The following is an 8,508-nucleotide window of genomic DNA, read 5'->3' as shown; positions in this document are numbered from 1 at the left end:
GGGGGACCACGCCAACACAAAATTCATGCATGCACCATTCAATTGTTTCAGACTCACAAGCTTCATTTGTTTCAGATTCATATGCTTCATTGGTTTCATACTCACAAGCTTCATTTGTTTCAAAGTCACAAGTTTCATTTATTTTAATCTCAAAGGCTTCCTTCATTTCACAAACTTCCCTAATTTCAAATCATGCTGTATTCACTGATTTTAAACGTGTGTACCTCAGTTACATCAACTTCACAGGTTTCATTTAATTCAAACTCACAGGCAGATTTCACTTGAGTCTCACACATTGCTTCCTTTCATAGTCACATTCTTCCCTCATTTCGAAATCACATGCATCATTCACCTATTTCAAACTCCATCCTTTTAAGCTCACAGGCCTGCTTCATATGTCAAACTTGCACAAATAACTTCCCTCCTTCAGTTCAGACTCATGTATTTCTTTCATTTCAAGCTCAACACACTGCCCACAGTAATTTCACTTGCATACTTCATATAATTTCAAACTCATAAACCAGCCTTATGTATTTCAATGATCTCACTGGACTCAACAACACTTTTTCTATATTTCAAGCACTCACTGTACTTTCCAGTGTTTTCAAACCCATCTACATTCATTGAAGATTCAGACACATTACAACCCCTAACATCCGTTGATATTCAGTGGCTCGCAGTCTCCTACACACACACACACACACACACACACACACACACACACACACACACACACACACACACACACACACATCAACTAAATTCCCTGCTCGTAAATGCCCAATCCCTGAGTTCATCCGGAGGAGCCATGATAAAAGGCCTCCCAAGTTTCTCTATCACCACTCATCCCTACCCCATCCATCCCTTTCCAAGCCATCTTCCCTCATGTACTCTTTCACATTATCATTCCACCTGTCCTTTTACACACACATGCACTCTCACACACCTTTTCATTTTATTTGTTATTCAAACCATCAATTCTCTTAACCCCTTCATGACAAGAGGGGTCTCCTGAGGTGCATTAAATCATCAAGCAATACCAAAACAAAGCATGTCATTGTACTGAAGGGGTTAATGGAGACTGTTTCTGACCCATTTACTACAAGAGTGTCATCCATAAGCTGAAAAAATTATCAGTAGCAAGAATAAAGCAAAATATATCATTGTGTTGGAAGAATAAGCCCCTTTGTTGCGATGATGTATTTTTTCTTTTATTCTGGTCAATGAAGAGATGATCATATACAGCTGAGGAAAGACCTGTAGTATTGAATGGGTTGTTGGAGGCTGTGTCTAACCCTTTCAGTCTGGGAAATCTCTGTTAAGCTGAATAAACTTATCTGTACTATAGATAGCAAAAAATAAAATAGACCATTGTTCTGGAGGAATTCAAGCTAATACTCATGTGCCTCAGAAGACTTCAGAACTCCAGACTCTAGTGTTACCTCAAAAGCTTTAACCTCTCACTCTGAACCAAGTCATTCAAAAGGTAAACACCAGCACTTCTGAACTCAACTGACATCCTAAGCCTTCACAAGATATACAGTATTTTACAGGGGTGAGGTTCATGGAAAACTTGCATTTTCTACATTGTAAGTATCTGTTGTTTTTGCAGGAAAGACAAGGATAGGGGAGCACAGAATCTTTCATTGTCTCTGATTCTTCTTACAAAAACAGATCTTAGCTATGAGAGGGAGATTGTTTGTAGCCACTTCAGTACAAGAGAATCTCAATTGAACCAAGTAATGTCACTTGGCCATAACAAAAATAAAATGAAAAGGACCTCATTTCAGTGTAGGGGTTTATGATAATTTCTCAGTTTCTCCCTCCATTGTACAACAGTAAGTCTTTTTTGAAAGTCTCAATTTTCATGTTTCTTGTCACAGTGAAGTCAGCAGTAAAACACAGAAAAAAATGTGGATTAAAGTTCCATTTGTATTATACTTACTGAGCTATTTTCTCAGTTTACCATAGTTTACCGTATAAGTTCTGTGAAAATTTTTGGTACTTTGGAGTATCCCAAACTTATGATAAGGACTATAAAAACAGTATATGAAAAAAAGTGCATAAGTTAGTGCCAACCACACCACATAGCAGGGAATAACTCACATATAAAATTATAAATTATTAGTTATTGGTATATAAAGAGTTTGTCCCCTACCCCTAAATGTTGTGGCCCTGATGCCTCAAAGGAGTTAATGTGGAATTGGCTGTTACAGAGGAGCCTTAGTATACCAGATATCATATGCAGACTAATAGTTGTAGTTATAGCTCCAGGTTCAACTGAAATAGAAGTCCAGTGGCCTGCAGGCTTCAGTTGAATTTTTCCTGCAGTTAGTTCACCATCCTCGTTTTAGGGGATAGGAAAGTAGCTGAGGGACATTTGTACAACAAGGCAGTTGAGCAACCTGGTCATAATGGTACCATGACATGAAAGCATCCCTCTTTAGCACCGATATGTAAAGAAAAACCCACATACAAAAGGTAATACCGTTGTAACAGGCAAACCCATAGTACCCCCTTGAAAAGTGTAGGGTCCTAAGGCAAGGCTACCATAGTCAGGAACGTTAAATCCCTTTAGTACCAGTACAATGCATTTCTTTTATTCATGACACTCTCAGATGGTCTGTTCAGCACTGGGGAGGCCTTTCTCAGTGGAGGTGTTCATGGAAATTGTTTTCAGCTGCATATGTATGAGAGATCTCACTCAAAGCTAAATTAAATTGTCTGGTGTTAGCAAGAGTAAAATACAGTAAATACAATGCTTTTGTATTGAAGGATTAAGAGTAGGTTACCAATCTATGCCCCCAGTAGCATTACAGTACATGACATAGAAGAAAGGACATTGTGTCTACTTTTTTGTTATTCTGTGGTATTTTTAACTGGATGTTGGAGTATTGTTTTATTGTACATGGTATCGTGAGTATCATTACTACTGTACATTGTATGTATTGGAATCAACATTATATGACAACTCTGTAATCCGTAAATCCAGATCAGTATAGTACTTTTTGTTACTCTATGCTATTTTTAACTAGGTTTTGGAGTATCATTTCTTTATGCTTGAAAATATGAGTATGATCACTACTGTATATTGTATTTATTGGAATCAACATTATTTGACATCTGTAATCTGCTCAGTATACAGTACTCGATAGAAAATTATCAACAGTGTTTTATTGTGTCATAGAGGAATATTGTTACAGGCTTAGGAATTGAGAAACTTTATATGAGGAGCTCTGTGTAGTAACTCCACATGGACTTACCTTGATCAGCCAAGAAAATGGAGGTTAGACAATTTGTTTTTCACCAGTGCCACCATCAGAGGTCCATTACAGGACAATGTCATAAGGATAAGTTGGACACCATGTGTCCAGAATTCATTATTCTATCCTTTGTTTTCTCCATTTTAATTTTGGAGCATTTAGAATTACTCAGTGTTACTCCTCACATCACCTTTTCCCTTGAGATTTATTTTCCGTATTCCACCTCATTATTCCCTCATGCAATTTTTACCATTTTCATATTAGTATAGTTTGCATAAATAACACATGGCATGCTGTATCTAAAAGAAGTAAAAACAAAAAACAAAAAAAGGCAGTAACCCATTAGAGGGTGAATATATTTAATCATTTTATTCCCGCTACCTCCTCTTTTTTTTTTTTTTTTTTTTTTTTTTAAGCATAGGAGAGCGATCTCTTATGGAAGGCATCAGTGAAGGTTGTATTAACCTCACCATTTTCAAAGTCTGCTCTACAAGTTGAGTAAAAAAAATATAATAATAATCTGTAGGAATTAACCCATAATCATTTTTGTGTTGTCTGTAGAGTATTTCGTTCAACTTAGGAAAGCACCCTAGTTCTGAAATTATTAATGAAGGCCATACCTAATCCCCTTAATTAAAAAACTCTCCTATAAGCTGAGTAAGATAATTTGGAGGTAGGAAGAATAAAATAAAAAGTGTAATGCCATATTGAAGTTGTTAGCCTATTTTGAATTGCTGTAGGAGACTTTGGTCCAGCTCTGAAATGTACAGTGATCTATGAGTGTCTGATATGATATGATAACAGGAAAAAAAAAATAGACCCAGGTTTGTAAGGAGATTAGTGAAATTTCATGTTGTGACTGTGATTTATTTTTGTAGGAAGGACAGTGAAAAGAGAATAGAATCTTTCAATATCACTTGTTCTTGGTAAAATGAATCTTGTTACAAGAGGGAATTGGTTATAAGTTTATTTTATGAATCCAGACACTGAATGTTAGTCATTTGGGCACATTGCACTAACCTTACGTACCATTTTATCAGAGTTTATTTTTAACTCTTTGGTTCTGTTATATTATAATATATTGATAATCAACAAAAAGAATGTGCATCTAAGAATGTTAACCCATATGTTATTTATTATTTTGCACATCTTTGAATCCATGCTTGCATACTATATGTTGTTGTGGCCTGTTGCTTATGTTAGTTTTAATGTACCATTACTTGTGATAGCAGAGCTAAGTTTTAGCACTCTCAGGTATAATATAGAATCATTAATTATAGTTTTTTCTTTTTTACTTAGTTGGGGTCTTGCTTTTGTAGGGCCATGATTGTTCATGGAAGAATTATTCCTACATATATATATTTGTGTTTCATCTTTACAGTACACGCTGTTTCATTATGTCAGTATACATTAATTTCTTCCATTATTGTATGTGGTAATTTTGTAGTGCTGTACAGGTAACGTCAGTTGCTTCCTTGCACTGTCCCAAAACCATGACTTAAAGAGGTTTTGCTGAAGTAATTGTCAATAATGAAGTGAACTGGAAACTTCCCTCCATTGTTCAATCACACTATCATGAAACTATATTGAAATCTAATATCTTCTTAATCTAGTCACTATAGTCTTTTTACCTTAAATTGGCTATGATTTTTATCCCGTACCAGCTTATTTCATGTACAATCTCACCATAAAATATCCGAATGTGGTAAGCACCAAGCATTTTGAAATATATGATCGAAAAATCTGAAAACAGTTCGCCTCGTGTGTACCTCTGTCAGTAATACTGTAGTTCCTACAGTGCTCGTCAGAAGTATGGGGCGCCCTGCGTCCCTCCTGAGAAACAAACCTTTCAACATTGAAAAAACATATAAATAATGCATTTTATTTACCTTTAGTGCTTCGTAGGGTAGCCTTTACGTTTCTTCACGGACCTGAGACGTCTTGGAAGTGAAAGGGCGAGGCTCCTGAGGTGCTGGAGGGGTATTTTGTCCCAGGAGTCACGAATGGCGGCTTCCAGCTTAGGCAGAGAGCTCACGTCCTTCCCTTGGAGACTCTTCTTTACGAGGTACCAGAGGTTTTCAATCGGGTTGAGGTCTGGGCTATTTCCTGGCCAGTCTGTCATGAATGATACCTCGCAGTCACGAAGCCAATTGGTGACCGATTTGGCCTTGTGAGCAGGTGCACCGTCCTGCTGAAACACTCGTGCACCTGTTAGCTCGAAGGAGTCTGGTAAATGATCACACAGAAGCTCCAGGTAAACATCCTGATTCACTCTGAGGTTCTTGGGAAGTACAACAAGCTTCCCCAAACCCTTCCCTGAAAAACAACCCCATACCATGAGTGAATCAGGATGTTTAACTGTGCTTTCTACATACCGTGGGTCAAGTGGGTCACTACCTTTGCATGCTCCTCTGTTACAGGTAACACTAAACGTTGCCTCATCAGACCACAACACTGACAACCATTGCTCCTCACCCCAATTTAGATATTTATTAGCAAAGGCAAGCCTACGAATTCTCTGGCTGCTAGAGAGAAGAGGCTTTTTCACAGGCCTGTGACTTGTGTAACCAAGCTCATGCACCCTACGAGACACTGTTCTCACTGACACCTCACCAAACACTTCTGGGTTGCTCTCCTTAATTTTCCTTGCACTCACACAAGGATTAAACTCCACTGCACGTTTTAAAACATTAACAGACCTTGGGGAAGTTTTCCTAGGCCTACCAGACCTCGGTTTCTTTGTGGGAACTTCACCACTGTTTTCCTCCCGAAACCGCGCACACCAACGACGCACTGTCGATCGTCCCACACCAACCAATTCACTAATTTCCTTTGTCTGGTGGCCTGCCTCCTTTAGAGCAATGATCTGGGATATGATTTCACTCGATAGTTCACGGATAGGTGCCATAACAAAGTTTTGAAGGCCAAAACACTGCGGGACACTCGGTAAAAAATGGCGCAATTTGAGAGGGACACTCGGCGGAGTTCCTCTCTCTCAGGCAGCCCGTGGGCAACTGAGGCGGGAACCAACCAGCGCGTCAGAAGGCCTCAGGCTACCGTGACGTCATGCTCGGAGCTCAAACTTGTGGCTCAATTCTTACCCCCAAAAATGGGGTGATTCTTTTTGGGCCATAAGTATTGCGCGCCCGGCGGACATCGCTGAATACTTCTGACGAGCACTGTACATCATACACCAGTACAATGACCTCAGAGTGAGTCATTCCAAAATCAGGCAAGTCAACCATTCCAAGATGACACGCTAAGTTCTGTTAATTTTCACATCCATCATGCCCAGATAATTGGAAACTTTTATGTGAGAGTGTACCTCAGTGGCAGCATAAGGCCGTACAATGGTTCTACATTCTTTCCATAGCACCTCTATATGAGTGGCATGTTTTTCTACAGTTAGTCTCTTTTTGCAGCTCAGTATTGAAGATGAAGAGATGGCAGTTTTAGGCCATGTTGAAGTAAAAAAGCTGTATTTCTCAAGCAGATTGAAATCCCTCATAGTTTGGTACCCCAAATGTGTAAGGGATGCCAAAATGCATAAGGATCTTGCCATTATTCGGGTGGATTGGAATCTTGCATAGTGATTTTGAAAGCATGATAAAACTAATAGAGATCTTGCCAAAGTAATCCATACTTCTAAGCAGGTTGGAATCATGCATTATTGTTTGAGGTGCCAATCATGTGAAGGATTTGAACACTAGAAATTTTGCCAATTGAGAAATAATATTCAAATAGGTTGGAATCTTGCTTCATTAGTTGGGATTCCAAATGTATAACCCTTTGATTACTGTGTTAGGATTTCTTTCAAATGAACAAATCATTTATTGTTTCTCCTAATAGATTCCTAGGCATGGCCAAATACAGTAATGTTGCTCAGATTGTCCGGCCAACACCCATGTTTTTGACATGGGTATTACTATACTTAAATGGCTTGCTTCTTTTCCTGGCTATTATGTTTGTTTCTCCCACACAAGTATGATTCACTTCATCTGTAGCTGACAAACTGTAGGTTTTATATCCATGTTCACAACTACTCATTCTTGGTTTGGTGGCTTAAAAATAAATTAAAATCTGTTACCTAGTTGACAGAGAGATAGGGGATGCCAAACATTCATTACACTGGAAAGTTATATGGGCAACACCTCAGAAATGCTGTAGTCCTGGATCCATCTCTGCTTAGGTGTATTGGTTGGCTCCATCTCTGCCTAGGTGTGTTGGTTGGATCCACCTCAGTCTTGGTGTACTGGTTGGATCCACCTCTGCCTAGGTGTAATGGCTGGATTCAACCCATGCCTAGGTGTGTACTGGTTGGATCCACCCCTACCAAGGTGTACTGGTTGGATCCACCTCACCTACGTGTACTGGTAACAGGGAAAGGGATATATACTTGAGATAGTTGTTGATGCCTTTTACTGCTAAGTTTTATCTCACTAGAATGAAATAATTTGGTAGGAACTTAAATAGAATACCCAGTGTACCAACCACAATGAAAAGAGTAGAGGATATAAAAAACTTTGTTTTGAGCTGAACTATACTCTGGTCACTTTAACTGGGTTTAAATGCCATCTCTCCTGAATTATAGCAATAGATATACAGTATAATATGATGCTTATCACCAAGTAGTGCAGTGGAAAGGATGCACAACCATTGCATTGTCTTATTCTGCCACTGAGTTACTGGAAATAAACTGCAAAAGGATGAAAATCTCATGAAACTGAAGAGAATAAACACTAATTAAGTGGATCTGAATCCCTTTAGTTTGGAACCCTGTGTATGTAAATAATTAATTGACTTTGCGTGTACAATACATGTACCATATACTGTTTGTGTATATATATATATATATATATATATATATATATATATATATATATATATATATATATACTGTATACACACACACTAGTCAGCTATCTTTTGCTCTGTTGCTGTAGGTTGCTTTTAGTTTGTTCCATGTCTTTTACAGTAGAGCCATCTGCTCACCATAGATTCTTAAGGTCTTCTCTGTATGTGACATTGTGTTCTTATCTTACTTTTATTTTCAGTCACCTAGAGCTAATATATAATTTTATCTGTAGCCATTTCTTATAGTGATAATGGTAGAGTATACGATGGTTCATGTATGGTAAAATCAGCTTCTGGTCAGCTTCACTTTTGTACACTTTCTCCCTTAACTATGTCAAACTAAGGGGGTTTTCCTCTAAAGAATATGAATGCCTGGCAGTAGCTAGAATAA

Source organism: Coenobita brevimanus, chromosome 30 (assembly GCF_032717465.1).
Source record: "Coenobita brevimanus isolate Jiangsu-jjx chromosome 30, ASM3271746v2, whole genome shotgun sequence".
In the NCBI taxonomy this organism is placed as follows: domain Eukaryota; kingdom Metazoa; phylum Arthropoda; class Malacostraca; order Decapoda; family Coenobitidae; genus Coenobita; species Coenobita brevimanus.
This window is presented reverse-complemented; position numbering follows the sequence as displayed.